Source organism: Columba livia, chromosome 1, assembly GCF_036013475.1.
Source record: "Columba livia isolate bColLiv1 breed racing homer chromosome 1, bColLiv1.pat.W.v2, whole genome shotgun sequence".
In the NCBI taxonomy this organism is placed as follows: Eukaryota; Metazoa; Chordata; class Aves; order Columbiformes; family Columbidae; genus Columba; species Columba livia.
The window spans coordinates 138620913-138644982 of NC_088602.1; the positions used below are offsets into that span (position 1 = coordinate 138620913).

Genomic DNA, 24070 nt, shown 5'->3' on the forward strand with positions numbered 1-24070 from the left:
GCGAAACCACAGGCTTTGATTCATACACAACCATAAAAGCAAACTTGAGCCAGACAGCGTTGCCCTGTCCCCGCACGGCACTTCATGCTCCAGCGAAACCCTCGCCGGGGACCTCCGCAGATGCAAGGTCTGGCGCAAGCTGCGATGCTTCTCAGTGGACTTCCCGCTCCTCCCGGAGCAGTATCGGCTCTCCTGGAGAAGTGTGGCACCGTCTCTTGACAGCCGTGGCCGGGCCCGTTTGTGCTCCCGCCTCCCCCGAACTCCTGCCTCCATCTGCACGTTTCTCGCAGGAATTAAACGTCTGATTTGCTGCCTGTCTGCTCGCCCCTTTTCTGCCCCTTGGGCAGCTGCGATCCCACAGCTCGCTGGAGCGGAGCGGGAGCTCACCAGCCGGGCTGCAGCTCGCTGGTTGCTCCGCAAAACAACTCGGAGGCTGCACCAGCAAGCTTAGCGCCGAGCTACCCCAAGCCGCCCGCCGCTCACCTGCCCGCCGACACCGGCTCCGCGGTTACCCGGGCGGCGGGGACGGGGGGGGGGGCCTGCCCTCTGAGCAGCAGCGGGCACGGAGGGTAGGGGCTGCCTATAAACACCTCGGGGCACCAGCGGGGTGTGTGGTGTGTAGGGGTCTGGGGTGGTCGATGTCCTGCTTTCCCGTCGGCTCCCTCCCGCGGGTTCGTCAGACCCCTCCCCGCCTCGGCCCGCCCCGGCCCCGCCCTGCCGGCGCGGCTCCCGCGGCCGCGCATTGTGCATCGCGCCGCTGCCCCGGGCGGCGGCACTGGCGGCAGCCCGTGTTTGCTGAGGGGCTGCCGGGCACCTTCCCCCCCGCTTCCCTCTCCCCGCCCCAGCCTCCCGGGCCGGGCCTCCGGCTTCCTTCCCCCGGCAGCACCGGCCGAGGTCGCGCACGGTGAGTGGGGGGCGGCGGGGCTGGCACCCCCAGCGTGAAGACTGGAGGGGGACCGGGCGCTGCTGCTGCCTGCGCTTGGGCCGGAAAATTGGGGAAGGGAAAGTGGGTCTGGCCTCGTTCTTCCCCGGCGGACACGGCGCCTGCGGAGCGGGGGTTGCGGCGTGTCCCCTGGGGGTTCGGGGAGCGGCTCCGGGAGACCCTTCTTGCCCCCCCAAGGGCCGTGCGGCGGTGGGAAAGCGGGGCCGTCCGGTGGGAGAGGTGAGCCAGCAGCGGAGCGGCTTCCCCGCTCCGAGGGGGCTCCCGGCTTTGTTTATTCCTCTGAAGTGCGGTAAAATACACCCCTCGCAGCCGCTCAGATGATTTCTGCTAATAGTAGACCTGGGGCTCGCAGTTCTTTGCGTGCTACGTGAATGTGAAGTTGGCGTTTGTGCAGACACTCACCTCCTTTCTTTACAGTCTGAAATAGCTATCTCAGGTAACTGGAGTTGACTCTCAATGTGATTCCTGTGGGTTGACTGCTGTAAGCCTTATTCACGCAAGTAAGATCTATATATGCATGAGTAAGGTATTTTTTTGCAGAATGATTTTGCATGTTTCCACCCCCAAGTGTATAATCTCTGATGGCTTTTGCAGACTTGCCCGTTTCAATTTGTGTGTGTGCGTGCAGTCGCTCTTAATTTTGGCAGCTTGCAAGTGATCATTAGTAAAGGTCCGGTGTCTTCATTTTCTTCAAGAATACACAAAGTTGGATGTATGCCAGTGTTTTAATATTGTAGAAGCAACAAGAGAGGCAGCCTTAGAAAAAGGTTCAAGGAAACGTTTTAGCATTTCTAATGTTCATCATTTCCAGCCAGCGTACTTTTAAGCATTTGATTTTAAATTACAGGAAACAATCGGTTTTCGTATTTACCAGCATGTTGATTAAGGTAGGTCTAAAACTAAATTTTGATGCTTCATTTAAAATAAATACTTTTCATCTGTCTCGCACACCTATTACTTTTTAGGAAAGAGAAGACTATTGGGTGATAATTAGGCAGCTTTCTTACAGTTTGAATAAAAGAAATAGTTCAGTATAGGCCAGCTATAGAATAATGGACACACTTTGCATCTAGTGCACAGTTGGAATCTAGAGCTGTGTTGCTGCCTGGCAAAACTGTTCTTTGTTCATAACTTCTCCGGTAGCCACAGCAGTAGTAGTTCTGGGAGTCAGATGAATACTGCTTATACCTCTGATTTCTCTATGGTAGACTACTAATATATCACTTACTATGGAACATGTAGTGACAGGGATTTCGTATTTATAATATATACCATTGATTGAATGACTTGATGCATCATCTTTCGCATTAATAATCTAATCAGGGGAAGACTCTGGGATTGAGACATGTTCCCAGTGGATATGCAGTAAAAAAAGTGGTACTGCAAAGCAGACAGTGTAAGAGGAATTTCCAAAAGTACTCATCACCCAAGACAGAGACGGATTTTGAGCACTCCTAGGCTTGTGTTTAAGTTCCAGAGAAAATTGCTAGGTTTTTGGGTCTTTCTTTTCAGTTCTCAAACTTTTGTATCCCAAGTTCTTTGGGGGATATTGAGGTAAGCCAAGTTCTGACCCTTCAATGCTTAAGAAAATCAAGCCCTGAGCTTGAAAAATCTGATCCTTGGGATACAGTCATACCTCCCCCTGCTCCCATTTCCATTCCAGAGGAATTTCCTTTTAATTATTATGACAGATAGAATTATAGTTGTAAAATGTAGCCACAATAAAGAAAGCCAGTAAAATTACTTTGTTTAAAAAAAAAAGAATGTAAAAGCCAGCAGAATTAATGAACAGCTCCATAAATACACAGGATAAAATGCAAGATTGGTAATAGAACTGTAAGTGGCACTTAATCTTTGAACAAAAATAATAAGTAATGGCTAAAAATAGCATTTCCTGTTTCAACAATAGAGTTAAATACTGTAATGGATATTAATTGCAGCAAGGTAGATTGGTCCAGAGCTGCAGACTCAGACTGTTCATACCTGCTGACCTGGCCTACTTCTTTGTTTTCCTTTAAAGTATCACTCTTGCTTGCGTGTTTGATAATAAACCGCAAATGCAAACCAAAAAGCTGTCCTTTAAAGGGAAAATTGGGGCTTTTTTGCTGTGCAGTAGCAGCACTATAATTTCTAGAATGTATTCTGTTCTCATGGGCTCAGTGTACACTGCTGAGCTGTGTTCAGGTCGTGCCTAGATTTGCACAAGTGGTTGGTCCCACGCGAAGGCAAAAGCATCCTTGCGCCAGAAAGAAAGTGCTTATGTCTGGTTCTGATCGTTTAACAGTGTGTGAAGTGTTTCAACATCACTGCCAGATAAATGCCTTCATATTAAGGTCAATGAAAAATTTGCCTCTCTGGTAACCCTGGCCACAGCCACTCAAGGAACTGTTGAATTATAAGAGCTTGGTTAATTATCTGCCTACGTCTGTGGCCTGGGACTCATCGACACTGAGCACAAAGAAGAGAAGAAAATGACAAATGCTTGTCCAGAAGCATGTCTTCTTGGTGGCATTTGCTTTTCCCCTGTTTTCTTAGGAGAAGACTGGCAAGTTTGGGGTGCAGAGAAAACAGTGATTAATTAGCTAATGCATATCTAGCTGTTGGAAGACGGAAAATTCTGTATGGAGATGATTTGAATTAAGTGCCATTATTCCCTGCTATTGAAGAAATTGCCTGTTCTACGTCTCAAGCTGGAGTCGTAGGCCATTTCAAAGCATTATTTAAACTGTGGTTTAGGTCTGTTCAAGCTGCAAGGCCAGTGGGAAGTCTTTCAATAGGGAAAAAAAAAATGAACAGGTAAAGATTTTCTTGTTTAAGCTTTTTTTTTTTAGTAGCTGCAAAATCTGTGTATGTGAGAGGGAAGAAAAAGGAATCAATTGGAGTCGAGCAAAGGAAGGGCTGTGGTGTGAGGTGAAATTCTGATATTGTTCTTTCATGCCACCCTGCAAATGCATTTGCATTTAAAATCTCCAGGCGAGCCAAACTGTAGGACCAGTGCAGAATGCTAAACGAAACGTGACAGCTAACTTGGAAAATGCCACGTAATGATGCTGGGCATTACCTCGCTTGGACAATTGAGTTTAAGGTTGTCACTTGTGATGATTATGGATCCGAAACCAATAACAGGTGCAGGGAAAAAAAATGGGACACGCATTTTATTCCGAGCTATTTTCACTTGAAAGATGTTTACTTTCTGTCACATTACCCTGTGGCTGCTGGAAGACTCACAGGAACTGTAAACCCCAAATCCATTCCTGCCCATCAGCTAGCCACAATATGCTCCTTTGTGTCGCTCAGGCTGAAATTCAATCTGCTTGGGAGGCTGACGAGTGATTCGGGGCGCAGTTGTGATCTGAGAGATGGTGGGTGTCACCATGGAGGTACCTGTTATGCTGCTGTGCAAGCAGACAAAGCAACAGCTCTTTTGGGGAAACTTGGTGATGCATCTGCTGTACAAGAATGAAGTGTATTTATGCTCAGTGGTGGCGTGGTGGAGAGGCCAGCGTGATGACAACCGAGCAAAGAACATGAAAAGCATTGGGAGAGCTTGGTGGGTTTTACCTTTTCATGTGTAAAAATAGGGTGTCTGCAGTTACTGTCAATGAACTGCCCCTCTGCAGACAGACCGATGATGCAGAACAATCTGAGGGAACCGAGGGATGGAAATAGGAAAATAAAATGAATTGCAGGTTAACTTGTGCATTGGGTGTGAAAGAGCACAGACAGAGTCACAGGGCTGAAACAAATCAAGGGCCTGTGGTCAGGCACGGCTGCTGCAGTGACGCGGTAATACAAGGCAGCTCAGTTGTCCATCATATATCCCAGTTATGAATCGAAGAATAACAAGGTTTACATGTGCAGTGTGGATGCATCTGCCTCCCTGGCTTAAATACAGGACATGTGCATTTTGAAAGTTTGAGAGAGAAGTGAAAAAGTTGATTAGGAGAGTGAAGGGACTGAATTTTGAAGAAAGGTTAAAAATGCTTGTTATAGATAATCTAAGAAGCAAAGATACCAACAATTTCAGGTGTGGGTACTCAAGAGATAATCACTCAGCCTTTGCAAGACGATGCAACTAGACTTAATGGGCTGCAAAAGAAAAGGTAACTTGAACATCAAGAAAAGCTGCTTGATGGAACAAAGCTAAATAATCTTCAATGGAAAATGCCGGTAGGTAGCATTGGTGGTTGGGGTTTTCTAAAGCTCATAGCCCTGGAAAATGTTCTGCAGGCTGGCAGCTCAGGGTCACATCTCCCCTGGCTGAGCTGTGCCCAGGGGTTAGGGTGGAGGTGTTGGAAACAAGGTTCTTTAGTAGGGAGGCCAACTCTTCTGCGGGGAGTCAACTTCTGAACTCCCCTGTGTGGTCTGCTGGAAGGGACAGTCATTTTCTGCTAGCTTGGATTAGATGCTGATAGGGAGAGCGGTGGACCAGATGAATTAATAGATCTTACTGCATCTTTAGCTCATAGGAGCCTATGATCCAGGAAGTATGTGAACACTTAACTTGCTGGCAGCTGACATGCATGCTGCTTGCTACTCAGTGAAACAGACGCTACAGCATCTCATGTGCCTTTGTGGTTGCACAGCGAGGGAGGATGGGAGGAGGAACGTGATGGAGGACACTTTCCTGTGGTGAGCACAGCAGGCCAGGCTAGAAATATTGCTCTGTTTACATTGACTCTATATTTTGTGTCCTTGGATCCATGTTTAATTCTCCTCTTGAGGAAAAGCTGGAAAGCAACAGGCTCGGGGTATTTTCCTACTGTAATTTCCAGCTGTTATTGGCAAAATATAATTGATACTCTTGGACAGTAGTTACCTTATCCTTTGTAAGGTCCTGTAATAGGCATAACATTGTGCACTTGGTGAAACGTGAAGAGCAAGTTCAAAGGGGTGTGCAGGTCTGCTGAAGTTGTAGGTGATGCACAAACAGACTTAAAGGGCTGAGGGACATGATCCAAAAGACACCACAGTCAGGAGAGAGGCTGCTGTCTTGGATGAGCTCCAGCAGTTCTTCAGTCCAAGAGTTTGTTTGCTTATGTTTGGATTTAATCAATTTATTTGGGATTAAGGTATTTTTTAGAATGTGGTTCCAAGAATATAAAGAGATTATGATTTTAAACTTGGTTTTGTGGCATTACTGTATACTGATGATTATTGTCCTGTTCCTCTCTTAGATATGAGGTGGGTCAGTTCGTGAAAAACAATTAGAGACCACTGACTAGTATGTTGTATGGTAGTGCCGTAATGTAACTCTCACGGGAGGTTTGATGTCTTAACTTATAACCTTTCCTTCACTGGATTTCTTGTTGTGTCACAGAATAAAACAGAGTTTATAGAAATTAGAGATGCTCTTACTGCAGAATAGGTGGAGTTACAAGTGCTCCAAGATGGTATGTTGTTGCTGAATAGGGAGGAATATTTTTATTCTGATTCATAGGGGCTGCTTTAAAAATTGGAGACAGTGTGCCTTTCTTCAGCGTGAATGTTTTATTGAAGGGCAGGCAGGGAAAACATTGACAAACATTTACAAAACTGGCTTAAGGATGACTCTCCTTTAATTAAATGTAACTTGAGTCCCAGAATTTCTTCACGGCACCATGTTTTTGCTTCCTGCATTGTCCATTTTAAGTGGAAAGTCAGAAGAAAATAAACTGAAATTCTGTTGTCTCAGTTGCGAAGGAAATCAGAAAGCTGAAAGAAGTAAAGCATTCTTCCAGAAAGTGCATTAACCCAGCGTGGCTGTGCTCATCCAGCCCTCCGTAAGCCAACACTGCTGGTTTTCTTTTCACCGCTACATTAATTTTTCTTTCTGTAAAATAATCCTTCATGTCTCTCTCCAGAAATAAAGGAGGGCCACTTCTCTTCCTTTGATTAACTCCTTATATCCTGATCTAGGGAAATACCAGTGAACTGGTTCGATTTGGTAATTTTCATTGATTCCAATGAGTGAATTTACTTCTCATCCGATTGTCCCTGTAAGAGAAACACCCAGTGCTGTCTGCATTAGTTTATGGGTATGACTTGGGATTATAGTATCAATTAACTTCTAAAGTACAGGCACTAAGAATTACATACAGAGAGTCTTGATTCACTCCTGGGTGCTCCACTGGTGATTACCATGGCTTTGTAGTCATGGTTTTGTTTGTTTGTTTTGCTGATTTTTGTGGTGGGGCTTGGGGGTATTTTTGTTTTTAATTTACTTAGATTTTTGTTCTGGAGGACTAGACAAAGGCCACTGTCAGCAGGTTATCAGACTAAATGCATAATTGGATTGGCTTGGCATAACAAAACATCTACTCCTAAAAAAAAAAGCATCATTCCTGGTATAAATTATTCTGTAGTGTATCCTATCAGTGAGGCTCGAATCAGTTCAATTCAAACTGCCAGGAAAGAAACATTCTTGTGGTAATTCTGGCATCCTTGAAGATAGAAAGTATTGGAAAATTTGAGAGCAGGCTTGTTCTTCTAAAATATCCAAGCCAGTTTTGTATAACAGAGAAGCAGCTTGGAAAGTTCAAATAAGAAGCCAGATGTTGGCCCAAACTTGTGAGATTTGCTTGCATGGATCAAATTTGGCATTACAGCATGTTTCCCAAATTAATTCTTCTGTGATGTGTAATTCCAGCATGAGTCGGTTTTCCATTTTATTCTGGACAGCTTTTGTTCATTTATCATTATTAAACAATTTCCTGGGGATACTCAGGCTTCATTATGTGTTTGTATGACTACCAGAATTGCCTGTGGTTATTACACTCAGGGCAGAAAACACTAAGGGAGGTTAGAAGATACATTTTTCCCATCTTCAGCACTGTATATACCTTGTGACAGTCATCAAGGATTTCTTGAAGTTTACCGGAAGATTTAAGTTGAACAATATCCCAGTTGGGAACAAGATGCAACGTTCATGCTTAGCATGCTCACGTACAGTAAATTCCTCCTTCTTTTGCTGCTTTTAGCGTGAAGTTTTTAACATTGATTATACAGCACTGGCATCATCCCTTTTTACTCCTTTGCTGGGGAAAAAGTATCCAAAAGAATACTTATTGGCTGATTTAAATTCAGTTAACTTCTTTTCCCTTTCGTGGAGTTTTTAACAATGTTTAATGGGAGATGCAGATGTATTGCAGAGCTATTATCTCCGCCTGAATACATTGAGGTCTTTCTTGAATTCCCATGAAGGTTTCTTGATCATTCACATTTTAATCCTGGCCCTCACAATTATTTTGTAGCATGTGTGGAGTCCTGTAGAAGCTAATTCTGGTGGCCTCAGTCATGCTTATTTAACAAATAGTTCCAGTCCCTCATTTATCTGTCTTGGTATCTATTGTTAATTGGTGATTTTTTTATTTTTTTTTCTCTGCCTTTATACCCTTGGGTTGAGGAATTAAGACCACCCTGTGTTTCACAGAGTACAAACACAGAACAAAGCACAGTCACTGTTCTGCACATCAACACTTTATTTTTATGACTAAACGAGGGCTATTCCCCTTAACTGATCTGTACTGGCCCCTTTAGCAGCGTTTAGATATCCTAGAAAGTAGATCTCTAACTTAGTTAAAACAATTTAAAACTGAGCACCACTGTTGCTAAAACGAGCCTCATGCTTGTTGGAAGCTGTAAAAGTTTTCAAGCTGGCCTTTCATCCATGTGCTTGGGCAAAGGTGTGATGCTCTTCACTCTCTTCTTTGCCTTGCTTTTCTTCTCATTCAAGCAACTGGGCTATTGAGTGCTCAGGCAAAATGTGCCCTTCTTGTTGTCTGCTGTTTGTTTGACTTCTTGTAACAGCTTCTCTATTCAGTGTTAAACAACAGGAGAGGAAAACCACTATTAAAAATGAAGATACTTTATTATCACATAATCCTGTGAAGGAGGATGTTCTGTTTCCCCCACAAATGGTTAAAGTAGGTATGTTCCTTGCTGGCCCCAAATGTTATGATGGCCATAAGAATGATAAAAGCACAGTGGAATTACAAATGGTTGCATTGCTGAGTGCAAACTACCGTATGTGGAGCACTCTGTACCCTGGAGTGTGTTTAGTTTTTTGTAGGCAGCTGAGGTTCAGAGGCAAAGCTTGGGCATGTCAGAAGGCAGTTAACTGAACTAGGCTCTCTTCTAAGCATTCTTTTGTTTTCCATACATGTGCTTATACATATACAGACGCATACAGATAAGCACACAGGCGCACGAGATTGAACAGACCAAGGGTGCAGATTGACTCAGTCCTCTTGAGCAGAGGCCCCTGCTCCACATGGATTGTGTTGTATCCTCCCAGTGCCCTGTGTAACTTCGTATGGATGGGGAATTATATGGAATATAGGTCCCGCAAAGACACAACAGGTAGCTAGATGATGCCTTCCTAGTTCCTTTCCAGCTGGTGGAAAACATACCTGGGGTTTGCCATTCTTCCAATGCAGGGGAAGGCGTGTGCAGACAGGTCCCAGGCAGCTTCTGCATGGTGATCCCATCACCAGCATGTGCTGGGAAGGATGGATGCAGATTTATGCTGCTGGGACATACCCTTTAAGGCTTCTTGCTTCATGCCCTCCTAGGGGATGTGGGGAGTGCTACGTAGTTGTGGAGACCAACAAAACAGCTGACACGTGTTGGGATTCCTACTCTTTCAACTTGAGCTTTCCAAAGCCTGCTGAGATATGTCTGGCAGAGCCCTGAAGAGCTCAGAATGGCTTTTTATCCATGGGTCCTACTGGGCAATATTTACATAACACGGGGGAGGATCCCCTGTGGTTTGATCTTTGGATATGACCCAATTCTTGCCACCATATGGTCCCATATAAAGTGTAGGGACTGTTCTGGTTTGGGATGGCCAGTGTTTAGGAGAACTCCTCCTGGAGGCACATGAGGAGCTTAAGGCAACCATTGCTACTGTTTTGGCTGGCCCCAGCAGCTCTGTACACACATTCAGAGATCCCAGATATAAATGAATTAAAGCCATTTTCCCCCCTCAACTGCCTTCTTTTTTTTTTTTTCTTCTTTTCCTTTTTTTTTTTTTTTAAACTCCTGTATCGTTGTTGCTCAGTCTTCCGCCTGCCTCTACAAACAACAGAGTAATGGAACAGATTTCTTAAGCTGATAGATCAAAGAACAGAAAATAACAGTGGATTTAGTGGAATCTGAAGACAGTTCTGACCTCTGAGGAGCACAGCATGGTATGTTGCAATAAAGCTGAAAGATGGTGCCCTTGGTCAGGGTGTCCAAAGTCATGGGGGATGTTTGAAATCATTTAAGAGAGACTCACTTTGCTTATGTTTTAAAACTACCTTGTGATTTTGCTGACTCTACAGCAAAGCCCATATCTTCCTACCTTGAAATGAAGGTACAAACATTTAGCATGCAAGTGATGCAGGTTGCTCTCAGACCAACACTTGGTTTAGCTATTAATTTATTACCATTTTTGTTTACTGAGAGGAAGTCAAATGGATTGTGGTGCTTTGGGTGATGACAGGAGGTACCTGGGAATGGTGAGTCCAGCACTATTGCAAACAAACCTGGGTGCTCGTGGCTCACTTTGCAGTTGCCGAGTGGGCGTGATGAGCTGGGGCTTACACTGTCATGTAACAGAGTTGGGTGAATTCTGGGAGAGCGCTCAGGTAAGAAATCAAAGTGCAGGGTTTATATGAACAGGCGTGGAGAAGTCAAGTAATGCCCACGCGTTTAGAGTAGCTAAAGGTATCGATTAATTTTGCATTGAGTTTTTAGGTATGAATCCTGTATTAGCAGCACCATGTGCCCTCTGGAGCCTTTCCGTGCAAACTGTGCTATCTCATGCTGTTGCGTGCAGCACTGACAGCCAAGTCTGGTGTGCTGTTCTGTTTCCCATCCCTCCATCTTCCCCACTCCCTTTGATTGCTTTCCGGTTTCTTCTATATAAGAACTGTAAATTACTTCAGTAAACCTGGAGTTGTCCTTCTCTGCTGATGATTTTACTGAATGGAACTGTGCAACAGCCTAAAAGATAAGAATATGTGAATTAGGATAATGGGTCATGTTGGGGGCTTTTAGTTCCTACTAAGTGGAAGAGCACATATTACAAGTTTGAAGAATCACAGAATCGACTGGGTTGGAAAAGACCTCAGAGATCATCGAGTCCAACCCTTGGTCCAACTCCAGTCCGTTTACTAGATCATGGCACTAAGTGCCATGTCCAGTCTCAGTTTAAAAACCTCTAGGGACGGCGAGTCCACTACCTCCCTGGGCAGGCCATTCCAATGCCTGACCACTCTCTCTGTAAAGAATTTCTTTCTAATATCCAGCCTAAATTTCCCCTGGCAGAGTTTAAGCCCATGCCCCCTTGTCCTATTGCTGACTGCCTGGGAGAAGAGACCAATCCCCACCTGGCTATAACTTCCCTTCAGGTAGTTACAGAGAGTGATGAGGTCACCTCTAAGCCTTCTCTTCTCCAGACTAAACAACCCCAGCTCCCTCAGCCTCTCCCCATAGATATATAAGGTAAATATCTACTGCAGCCTCTGTGCATGGAATAACTTCAGGAGAGGCTGCAGATTCGCCAGCCCTGCTGTACACAGAATCACACAATGTTAGGGATTGGAAGGGACCTCAAGAGATCATCTAGTCCAATCCCCCTGCCAGAGCAGGAACAGTTAGATGAGGCTACACAGGAATGTGTCCAGGCGGATTTTGAATGTCTCCAGAGTAGGAGACTCCACAACCTCCCTGGGCAGCCTGTTCCAGTGCTCTGTTTCTCTTACTGATAAGAAGTTTCTTCTCAAATTTAAGTGGAACCTCTTGTGTTCCAATTTGAACCCATTACACCTTGTCCTGCTGTTGATTGTCACCGAGAAGAGCCTGGCTCCATTCTCGCGATACTCACCCTTTATATATTTGTAAACATTAATGAGGTCACCCCTCAATCTCCTCTTCTCCAAGCTAAAGAGACCCAGCTCCCTCAGCCTTTCCTCATAAGGGAGATGCTCCACTACCTTAATCATTTTTGTTGTCCTGTTACCTCAGTACACCTAAGTGAAATGCGAAGCAGCTGCCTGGTACCTCAGTGGAAGACGGACATTTGGCACAGCCCAGCTCGATGCCGCTGTGACCTTGTGCCTTGTCCCAGCAAGACTGTGCAACGGGAACAGTGGCAGCAGGGAACGAGGGTAGAAGGGAAAGGACCTTCCAGTTTTTTCTCCTCTCTCCCAGGCAAACCTGAGCATGGTGAAGTCACCCTGAAGCAGCAGCAGTTTAAAAACTCACCGAGTCAACCCACCACCCTTGCCAGAGAGCAGAAGTCTGGTCTTCGTTGCAGTTAATTCTGGTTCAGCCACCAAAACCACTTTGTGTTTGGCCCTTAGGGGGATATTCCAGCTGTTTATTTTAAAGAACCAGTCTGGCTAATGCCCTCTTGGAGGAAGACCCCTCCTCTTGTGGGGATACCAAGCCTGGAGAGTCCTCTGGCTCCACAGAGGACATTTCTATTCAAATAGAAGTAAGCAGAGCTTTTGCTGAATCTAAATCCCTGTCTCCGGTGTGTTTGCTGGCTGACTGTTGCAGCATCTCATTTGCTGTGCTCTCCTCGCTCCCTGGCAGCGCTCTCCACTGTTGTATTTCATTGTATGTTTTCTGTGAACACCAAGGCATCTGTGTTAATCTCTCATTTTTCAGACAATTCAGCGTTCTCATCCAGCCTCTGGCCGTCTCCTTCTTCTCAGTTTTTTCCCAAAGTGGAAGTCAAATTTGGTAAAAATGAATAAATTTGTATAAGGGAGATTGACGCAGGTTTTCCAGACTTCAAAATTACTATGAAAGGAAACCAAGTGGGCCCTTCTTTATTTCTGTTTGATTTTTTTTTTAACAGAAAGTCAGATCCAGCCCAGCCTGTGAGTCTCCATGACTGTAGCAAGTCAGGTAAGGCAAGAGAGGCTCTTGCATTTCTTCAGCAAAAACTGTAGACTTCTGTACAAATCCCATCACTTTAGAAAGGCAGCAGATTATTTCAGCTCTTGAAGGTCTGCCTGCAGACTGCCCCGTCACTGAAGAAAATGTGCATGTGGGGGCTGGAGGATAGAGAGTGTTCCTTTGTCTTTGGTTTTGTTTTTCAATTTAGAGGGCTATTTTTGTTTGCATTCCCCCCCCCCACACACACACTTCTTTGAGTGGTACCATTATGTCAGAAGTGAACTTTTTAGACCACCTTTTTTCTCCTGCCCTTTAATTAGCAGATGAGAGCTACCAAACATCATCCCACAAATATTTCAGCAAAACCAAGAGGTTCTTGGTGTATACATCAGGTAAGCAAACAGAAGGAAAAAAATCATGATGTTATAGCAGGCTTTCAGCTTCTTTTGAGGCAGGGAAGTGATTTTTTAATTACCTCTAAATAGAGTGCTGAGGAGTAAAAATAAGCTGTGTTGACTCTGTGTGGGGAATGGACCATCTTTCCTTGGGGGACTGCTGCCTTGTAGTGATCTCAGTGTGGTCTTCAGTATTCAGTCGGATACTGACTCTGTGTGAAACAAATGGAGTCTGCCAGCCTTTTGTGGCATCTTGCAAAACCTTTTTGTCCCTCATAGTTTGAAAATGAAGGGAAACGGGGAGGAATTCTGGGGTTTGTTTTTGAGTCTGGCCTGCTGCTGTGAGATCAGGTGGCAATGCTTTTGCTGCTCTTTAGTTACCCATGAGTGATTGTGCCTAGGACATATCCTGAGAGAACATATGCTTCTGGTTTTGCTTATGCTGAATTATCTTTTCTTTGTGCTGGTTTCCTGCAGCACCTACCTCAGTCAGATTTTGGTCTGTGAGTCTATGGCTGAGGCTCCTCTGTTTGAGAATAGTGCCAAAAGCCCCAACAAATAATAATTTGGCATCCTTAAATACAACTGCTTCTGTGCTATTTTGCAGATACTTAGTGGCTTACTTAATAAAGCTTGGAGGAAAAATTGTCTGACTTGTGGCTAATTTTTATTGAGGTGTGATTACCCTTGAGTCTCGGAGAGAGTTTTCCCCAAATAGAAAGTCTGAGAAACGACGCTCAGGCCTGTGCAGTCTCTCGAGCAGCTTTCGCGTTTGGGGTTTGGTTCTTGAGGGTTTCCCCTCTTCGTTCTCTGTGCGTCTGAACCCTTGGCAGCTTTCCAGCATTGTTCTCCGACCCGCTGCGAAGGAGCGGAGGAGCGATGCTCTCTCGCCACTAGCTCAGCAGAGATGGTGCGATAGTGTTTGGTAAAGGTTAGAGACGCCGGCTGAGGGGAGGTTCAGAGGCACCCACCCGGCCACGTGCCTCAGCTTGTGGCTCCTCTCTGTTTCACTTCTCTGTTTTTTACTCAAGGAAGGTAAGCGTAACCAAAGCTGGCCTTTGCTCTTCAGGATCTTTCTTCTGACTTTTTTTTCCCTCTTTTTTTTTTTCCTCCTGCTTTTTATTGCATAAGTGGAATAACTGTTGCTCCAGTGCAAATACTGTGTGGTAAAAGCCTCTCTCTCCTGCTTCATTATAAGTGCTGTACAGATGATTGAGTCTCTGTGTAACACACAACAGTGACAAACAAGATTTGAGGGAAGTTTGTCATCGAAGCACTTACCAACCAGTATTGTCCACCAGCACACATTCAACAAGCTCCACTGTACACCTTGATATTCAGATTCTTCTCTTTGATTATCACTTAACTTTTGCTATTGTAATTTTATAAGATTTCCCAAAGTTCACATGGTTGGGTTGTACTGCTGGAACTGAAACTTAAATCATGTTGCCCCTTCAGCTACTTGTGATACTGGATCTCTAGTGTTTCCTCTGTTTTCATGGAAGCTTGAAAATTCTCTGACTGCATCATCTTCTGTTGAACAAGCAGTTTTGTTCAGGTTTTAAATGACTCCTCCTACTTGCATAGGCGTTTTAGTTGCTCACGATAGGGTTGTGCAGATAGCGTTTAAAAAGTGTCTAGGTTTGCATGCTTTTACTGATAAAGCACAGCAAAGATGCTGCACTGCCATCCAGTTTGCAAACTGCTGTTTCCAGTTAAAATATACAGAGGCCCCTTTTGCCCCAGCTGATACTGCCCTTACCCCTCTGCCAGCAGTTTCTGTTGCATGTCTCTGCTTAGCAGAATAGGCTGTGTGAGCACTCCCTGACCCACTTCAGGCAAAATTGGAAGGCTCGGGTTAAACTGTGAATGGGAAATGCCTAAATGGGGATGGCTGCTGTAGTACTGGACTGCTTTAGCTCTCCCACTTGCATCCACAAAGGGATCTGTCTGCATAGGGTGGCAGTATCTAAGCAAAAGCTTAGGCTGGTTTAAATCCATTTAACACTTCTGCAGCAATCGTGTTTTGACAGAACTAGAGTGTTCCTGTGAGCCTGCATAACATGTTAGTTTGAAAAATGTTCACCTTTAAATTGCCCAGTGATGTTTTTCTAGCAGCTCTTTTCCTCTCCACAGCCTATTTGAGAGGCTAACACCTGAGGCTTTTGTTTTTGAGTGAGTTTTTTTGGTCCACATATCTTGGTACGTACTCCCAAAGCTCACGGAGCATAGTGCAGGTAGCAGGCTGCCTGTGGTCTCAGCAGGTGGTAACTCTTCCTTTGCTGGAAACAAACTCATCCATCTGTTCATGTGTGAAAATCCCAACAGGCATGGAAATTTCAGTAGGAATGAAGACATGACAATGAAGGTCTTTTCAGGACAACCTGGCAAATTCAAATGTGGAAGAAAAAGACACCACCACCCAGACTGAAAAGGGTCTTGAAATAAGTTTAAAGTTGTGTAGAACTTTGGCCAAGTTGGGAACTGGTTGGGTAGTCCAGGATAACTCGTTGCTTTTACCAGGTGGAGGAGAATGGAGAAGTTGTTTTAGGTTTTTGGTGTGTTTTTTTTTTCCTTCTTTTCGTATTAAGGATCTTTTCAGTTCAGCTGATAGCAGTTTAGCCCTCAACAAGGTCTTGAGGCTTTCACATTTGTATGCTCGCAACCATGGCAGGTTGGGACAAAGCAGTGCCATGGTGGCTGATGAAGTGACATCGTATTTAAGCGCTATAATGACCAAAAGGAGACTCTTGGTGATATTGCTGCTGCTGCAGTTATTTGATCATGATTGTAGCAGAACCATTGTATTAGACTTTGTGTAAGTACATGGAAATAGACACTTAAAATGCATCTATACACACACACAAATAAGTATACGCATTCTAAGTTAATAAAAAATAAGAGGCCTTGTAAGAACTCCTTGGAGTGAGAAGATAGCTAGAGTCAGCACCACTGAGGATACTACAGCTTCCTTCAGCCTTCTAATAAATGCCCAGTGTCAGCTGGCATGATCTAAGTCTTAACAGAAAAGTATATTAGATTTTTCTCTGATTAAACCACCAGCCATCCTGCAGGAACAGCTTCCAAATCGTGCTCTCCTCAGCCCACAGGCTGAGTTTTCTTCCTTGATTTCTTTGCAGCTGGTGAGCCAAACCAGCATCACACCTGCCTGCCATTTATCTGCCAGCTTTGCCAGTGTTAGAGCAGCTGTGCAACAGCAGTTGCCATCTGTCTGGGGTGAGGACAGATTGCTTCTGCAGAGACTAAGGAAGTAATTAGAAGGCGAATTTAATTTGCTCTTCAAGCACATCGAGGTCCAAGTACCTCTCCCCACCCCCCTGCCGAAAGAACTGGGGGGAGAAGAAGGAAAGGAAATTATAGGAGGGAAGCATAGGGAGGAAGGAATCGAGCTGCATCCTCGCCATCTGTCCACCACGACTCGCGCAGCTGCTCTGCCACTGACAGGTTGCAGTGTCCCCACCCAGCGCCAACAGCCAAATGACTTGCATGGTGAACACAAACCACTGAAGATCAATACTCATAAATAGCCTGGTCAGAATAAACTGTGCCTGGAGGCAGAGCCTTTAACTGCTTAAAAGCCTTCAGTATCCTCTCTCATTTCTTCCCTCAGTTCTCCCTTCTCTCCACCCAAGATTTACTCAAAATTTGGGAGCCAAATATAATTTCAGTACATGGTCTTTTTTCTGGATCAAATCCTGTGCCTCTGAATGCAGTGCAATCAGTTTTGGAACATTAAAAGGTTATCTAGAAGCAAAGGGGAATGGCCAGTTAGAGCTAGAGTGGGGCTGCTTCTGTGCTTAGAAGTAGTTAAGGATGTGCTTAAATGCTTCGTTTGCTCAGGGCCTCCGTCTGCTCCCTGGGGCTCCACAGTTTCTGACAGTCCCAGCTTCAGGGGCCTGTGGAAGGTGCCCTCCTTTTATTTGTGAGGAATATGTATTTTGCATCTGTTGCTGTGGAAACATGCCAAGCAGGCAAACGTGGACTTCAAGGTAACAAATATTAGAAACTAAACAAAAATACCAAGGATATAGCATTCTTTTGTGAATGGCTTTAGATATCTTTCTTGACATCTCAGTCAGGTGCTCAGGAGGTGTCTGAGGGATTCCCCCAGGACAAGGTGTGTAGAGTCCACCTCTTCTCTTCTGAAGGCTCTTCAGGGGGAAGTCTCATAACAACCCGAGTCCAGATCCAGCATCTGTTGTCATTAATTGAAAAATACCTTGTGTACCAGTATAAAAAAATCCAGCAAGACACACTATGTTTGGTTTTCATCTCTTGGTATTACTAATGTTCATAGAGTTTTTCCAGAGCCTGGTCACTGGCAAGTATCCCTTTCTGAGGCTGAAGGAACATTCAGGCAGTTGTTAATCCCCAGTAATAGCTCTGCATTTAGGTCTTTACTGAAAAGCTGAATATTGTTTAGAGGCTCAAGGTGTCTCTCGTAACTGTTCAGAAAGGTGATGATGGGATGACAGTTTTTACATCTGTAGTATTTGCATTGTGGGACTTCAAATTCTTGAGGGCAGGAACACAAAAAGATAGCTGAGTTGAATCCAGGTGCTTTTTTTGATAGTCCTGTAATTGCTGCTACTTATATTTACCTTTTCTTCTTTGAAGCCAGTTTATTTCCCATAAAACCCTTCTCTTTGTACTGCCTACAGCACACTGGGTCCAGACATTACTGCACAGTTTATGTAACCTCTGGCTGGTTTCAGTGATGGAGGACTGATGGAGCCATGAATTTGCCAACTTCTGCATAAGTGCAAGCCAAACATTCACGTCTCCCCAAATTTAGGCAACTGAGAGATTAGAGACCTGGCCTGCCTTCTCCCAGCGGTAGTTTATCATTGGCTATCCAGGCATATCATCCCCACTAGACAGGCATCAAAAACTTCTTGTATATCCCTTTCTCCTTTTATTCTGAAGGGGTTCAGACAGCAGTACCTGCTTAGAGAATGGCAGCAGATGCAGGCTATGGAGCTGTGTTCTCATGTTACTGGGTTTCCTCAGGAAGCTTTTGACTAAGCAGCTGCTGTCTCGCGTGTAGTCAGAAGCTGAGTCTGAGAGAGTAGTAGAAATGTCAGAGGAAATACAAGAAGTCGCTGCCCCCAGCTATTTGCTACCTTTCTTCAGAATCTGCAAGGCTGGTAGAGCAGAAAGTATCTCAGTATTGCACCTGGCAGCTTCACTGGAACCTCACCTTCCTTGGCAGAGGAGCTGACACCGCTCAATTTTGCACAGAAACAGAGTGTAACATATCCCCTCTGCCAGCTTTGCTTTGCTGGAGCAGAGGAAGGGGTAGAAGAGGTAATAAGTGTCGTAATCTATTAAATTTCTTCTTCCAGACTTGAAAATCATCTGTAATGAGCTTAGGATGAGCTACTTACTTTTTGTTCATATTGGTTTTTTTTTTTTTTAATTTTTTCCCCCTTTCCCCTCACATAATTAAATCCAAGTGGAAAGTACTTCTACATTCACGATATGTGACTAAAGAGTACTACCCATGTAAGGATTGGACTCTTCCCCCCCACACACTTTTTCTTTCCCTCTGCAGTCATAGCGATCCTAGAAAAGGAGAATGACATTGCTTTAGCCCAATCTATGCCACCCAACCAAAATTTTCTTTTGCAGCCAGGGCCTTGTGAGCATCGTAAACTCCGCTACAGGTCCTGCATATGTCTCTAATCTCGTGCCAATGCTGCCATTGTTAGGTTTGGTTGTCACTACTGTGCCCATAAGTAACCCCAGCTCTGCTCTAAATATAGAGAACTATGTGTGGCTTTTGCTCTGGTGTATGCCTGGAAGGTGCTGAGCCAGAAGCTTGGTGGTTTGAGCGGAGATGTCCACATTAATGTTGGTGGGCCTTACAGCATGTTCAGCAAAGTCTACAGATTTGTGAAGAGAGACAGATAAAGTTGTCAAAGGGGTTTGTGACCTTGTCATTACTTTTTGCCATGCAGACTTTAAATTCTTGCTGCGTTGGAAGTCAGTTCTGGCTCCACTTTGCTGTCAGATGCTGCTCTCCCTCTCCAGTTGCTTCTTCCAAAGCTTGCTTATCACTGCCTGTGCCAGGAGCGCTGGATCAGCTGAGAAGGGTGTGATTTGTTCCTCTAAACTGGTTATGAGTCTCCATTGCCCAGGATCCATCAGTCTCTTAATTCCTCCATAGAGGGTTGCTGCTGTTCTTAATCAGAAGCTACCATTCTTGGCAGGTGTTTTTTCACGTCGGCTTTGGAAGCAGCTGCCTGACGTGTGGTCTGGAACCTCTGCAGACCAAGGCTGAGCGCTGGGCTCAGAGAGGGACCATGGTGAGGACGGCTGTGGGCAGCACCTCCCCGCCATGCAGGAATTGCTTATAAATAGGAAGACAAATTGAAATGTTCTCTCTTTGGTTTTCCACCTCCCGCAGTTCGTAGGAATGAGGAAGGATGACAATAAGAAATGTTGGTACTATAGTCAAAAAGCAAAGGCAGCTGAGGGGGGAATGCCTGCCTGGATTTGCTCGGTTTTCAAATACAGGGGTAAAGCAGTTGGCAATCCCCGTCCGTGAGATTGCCTCAAGTGACTGAGCCAGTGACAGAGACCCAGTGGGTGCTCAAGTGATATTCTTCCAAAATGCCCTCATTTAAGCTCACTGCATCCTTTCCCAGTAAAACCCTTCAAATGCTGCTTCAAAAATTAATGCGTTTGAGCGCTTGAATGGAAGCAAAGGAGAGACCTTTCCATTTTGTCCTGAAAAAGCCAGTGGAAAGTGTAAAGGGAACTTCAGTGTTTAGTTATGCTGCGTTCACTCATCAAAGAGCTCTTGTCCCTGAGTTATCTGAAGCTTTAGTGTTTTATTGAAATTGCTGGGGGATGTTGATTTTCATGTGAGGTCTGTGAATGGTCAGCCTGTAAACCAAGACACTAATATATCTACTACGAATTTGGCTTAAAATGATACATGTTATGAATCGGATTTTCCATTTTTTTCCTGCTGAAATTGTTGAATAAGTTTCTATAATTTTCATTAAAGCAGGTGCAGAGCAATGCAGAAAGATCTAAAAATCTCAATCTATAAAAACATTTATGAGTTCGAGGAGCGCTGCTGTCGGGATTTTTTTTTAATCTGTTTTGTTGAGTGGTGGTCCCCTCTTCAAAAATGTGCTACTGTTCTAAATCTATGATTAAACCTGCTTACAGAGTGAAGATGCTGGCAGTGATGCAGTTGCATTTGCAACCTTTGCTTGTGAGATATTTTCACTTACCTGAATATGAATTAAACTTGGGGTGCTGCGAAATCCAGTTCACAAGGTTCTCTGTATGAACAGGAGCATCAGCACCTATGCCTGTGTAAGCATCCTTACAGTGATCTGCATGCAATTTGTCTGTGCCGGCTATCAGTCCTTACATTAAAGATTTGGTCTATGGGAAATGAAGAATGAGAGAGGTTTTAAATATGGATTATCAGAGTTTTGAGTGCAGAGAGAGGTTTTAAGTAGGAGTTTTAAGTGTGGAGAAAGTAATAATCTGAGATAAGAGGGATCTTTTAGACTTGGTTAATCCTCCTATTAGTTCCTTAAAGTTTCATTCTTGGTTTTGGTACATGTGCTAGCTTTTTCTTTGTCTCCATGGAGTAAAATTTGACACACTTTAATGCAGAGCTTTCTATGACTTTTTCATCTTGCTTGTAAGGGTAACATCAAGGATTTTCAGGAGAAATTATTGCCTTTAGGTTTCTATCTTCATAAATTTATGCCCTCAGAGAGATAAAAGCAGATTAAGTGTCACTATTGCAGCATAAAAGAAACTCAGCAATACATGCAGCAGAAACAGGCTGTCAGCAAAAAAGAAGTCAGCATTAAAAACAATCTTATTATTTGTCTGAAGTACAGTGTTGCTGCAGGGAAAGTCAACAAGGGTTTTCCTATCCACTTCTGTAGCCAAAATTAATCAGTATTCATCCTTTAGTTATTATTTGAATTTACAGTAGGAGTTTTAATTCCGTTAAAGTGAAATATTTCTTTAAAGAAGAGAGATCAAGGAAATAAAGCCCAGAAGACATACTGTCATCTTTTTTATCTCTGGGGAAAAAAAAAAAAAAAAAGGAGAGAGAAAAAAGTATTTTGTACCTGCAAATGTTTCACAAGTCTGAAAGAAGAGTGATCCAAGGTGCTTGGGAAGCCAGGTATGGCATAGGCTGAACCCCATGGTTTCATTTGTTGGGACCGATTGTAGGCTGGCTTGTTATGTGGCTGGGGAGGGGAAGGCCCATAGCACAAAAGGCCCCTTGCTTCATAGACTCAAGTAAGGCTTAGCCACCATAGAGGAAAAATCTGTATGTATGTAACTTGAGGAATAAAGCTGAGTGTACAGATGGTATGTTTTACATCAGCATCTTTTCACTACATTCTTCCCATGCAACTTTTTCTATGCTTCTGTTTGACTGACCTGAGCCTGTGAAACTCTGAAAGCAGTGACCAAGCCTTTGCAATTTCCAGCCATCAATATGCTTCCAAATGAAAGTTCTCCAATAGAAAAAGGTCTGTAATGTTGCCACTGTGGGCTTTCACACGACAGACCTTGATCACGTCGACCTGCCAGGGTGATTGTAGTTTAATTGCAACCGCTATTTCCAGCCAGTGTGTTGATTCTTGGCTTGCCCCTTCATAGACCGCAGTCACTGAAATGATGGAGCTTATTTGCCGGCCACTCATGGCTGAATTAAAAGACATAGGCAGTGATACCTGAAATTAGAGCCCGTGTGACTGATTTCTCTGGCCGTAGGGGGCCGTGCAGTGGGTGTAAGTGGGGCAACTGTGCCAGCTTCACTGAAATGCAGATTTACAGGAGCTCTTGTTGGTTCTGAGGAGGAGCTGACAGGCCCTTTGCTGAGCAAGTTCATGCTGTGTGAGAAGTGAGTTTTGTCCATGCTCACAAATAAGTTACAGACACTTAGAAAAGGAGGGCAGTTATACAATGCACCTGTGATGCATGATCCTGTGTTTTAGCCTGTATTTTGGAATATTTGCTAGTATTTGGACAGCTAGCCTCTCTGCCAGAAGCAGCATTTTGAATTTGAACAAGATTCCAAAATTGCCGTTCTTTCAAGCAGCATCAGCAGCCTTGCTATGGCTTTTCTTCCTCTGCCTCACACATGGAATATATTTGGAAATTACACTGCCCTGTGGCTCAGAGCATTTTGAGCTGGATCTGGATTTGTGGCAGCTTTGGGGTCCAAAACCCTCTGGAGTCGTGTTTCTTTCCATGCTGGTCAGGAGGTCTCTAAAGCTACATGACGGTTATGCCTGCAGAAGTATTTTGGGTCGTTCACTGTGGTTCCCCTCAGAGACACATATTGCTGCTTTCCCTATAGCGAAGTGGAGGGATGGATAAGGAGTGTTGTGCCTGAGAAAATGGTAAAGCAGTCGTTAAATTCTGCCTCTGAGAAACACTTAGTTTTAGGCATGGTATCCATACTTGATAACAGAAGGCTACATGAATTCTTGATTTGCTTTACGTGCCAAAATAATGTACTGATTGCTCAGCTGGTGTGAGAAATACGCTTAATTACAGTCTCCTGGAACTTCTATACAACAGCATCATGTTTAGTTTTGTGTTTTTTTTTTTCAGGCATTCTCTTTTTCTCTTTCCTCTGAACCTATAAATAGTTTAAGACATACAAGGTATTAGATGAAAGCAAGAAAAATGCAATTTGCTAGTTTTAAAAAATATTTCATGCATGTGTTGATGGAATAGCCAAGCTTTGATCATCAAAGTTAGGTCGATTTAAGTAAAAAAGGCAGTGAAGACTTATTCTGAAATAACCCCCTCAGATCCTGAAAAGTAGCACTGTGTTGGTGGTTTATTATCCCAGCTAATCAAATTATCACAGGTTATAGGAAAAATGGAGGATTTTTTTTTTTTTTTAATCTGCTAGTATGGAAATGTCAAAGCAGGGTCTCCAAGCAAAACACTATTTTTGTACCCATAAGCATGTAATCTTTTGAGAACCAAATAGTTATTATTACACTTTTTGTGCACAATATCTGTCTAAAATCAGTGGGATTTCTCATATACTTTAAATTAGAAGATTTAGAATCTTCAATTTGCCTTTTAAGTGGGCGGGGACGGGGCACGCAAAGCCAAATTCATGACAAGGCCTATTATTTTAGATATGTACTTTGATGGTGTCCACTTCCAGCTAAGATCATAGCTTTTGGAAGACCTCGTTCTCCTGGCCAATCGAGCAGATGCTCCTAATATAAACCAGCTATATCAAGATATATATTCGATGCAGCTCCCTTTGCTTAGAGCAGTTTTTTGTATGCTAGTACAACATCTAGCTGTTCCCACAGGAGATTTAATTGATACAGTGTGCTCATATCTTGGGGTTGGTTTTTTTTTTTTTTGCTATACATCCCTCACTTGAGGTTTGTTTATGTGTCATCTCCGGGATGCATGTATGTAGTTGAAAAGGTTGCTTTCCCTACCTTGCCCACAGGTATTCAGAGTATCAGCTTGTGGCTCTGCAGCCTCCAAGCTGTGAATAGTTTCTTCCATTCCGCAGGCTGTCTGCTGAGCTGCTGGTGCGTGTGTGCTCCTTAACGCATTGCAGTGAAAACGCACCGACTTCACACAACACCGCTTAAATATTTAAACTAACACCTCTGATTTTGAGTGAAATAAGTGGTAACAGAATGAAGCTCACACCCATAGAGCAGACAAAAGGTGGGAGTATAAGGGGATTACTTAATTCTCTCAGACACGGCAAGGATTAACCTTTACATAGATCTTTTTTAAAACACATGCAGTTATTTGCGTCCTTGTGAAGAGGGTATGAAATGCCACAAAACAA

The 24070-nt window shown here is 44.0% G+C and overlaps 1 protein-coding gene across 3 annotated transcripts in view; it reads left to right on the forward strand.

Moving 5' to 3' along the window:
• Positions 1-723: 723 nt before the first annotated feature.
• The window catches only part of PRR5 (proline rich 5), a 95252-nt gene continuing 71905 nt past the window's right edge, over positions 724-24070 (forward strand). The window contains exon 1 of one of the 3 annotated variants that reach the window (XM_065032864.1): positions 724-904. The gene's annotated coding sequence lies outside the window, so the exon portion shown is untranslated. The remainder of the gene's footprint in view (positions 905-24070) is intronic. The other 2 variants (XM_065032871.1, XM_065032889.1) reach the window with 2 other exon arrangements.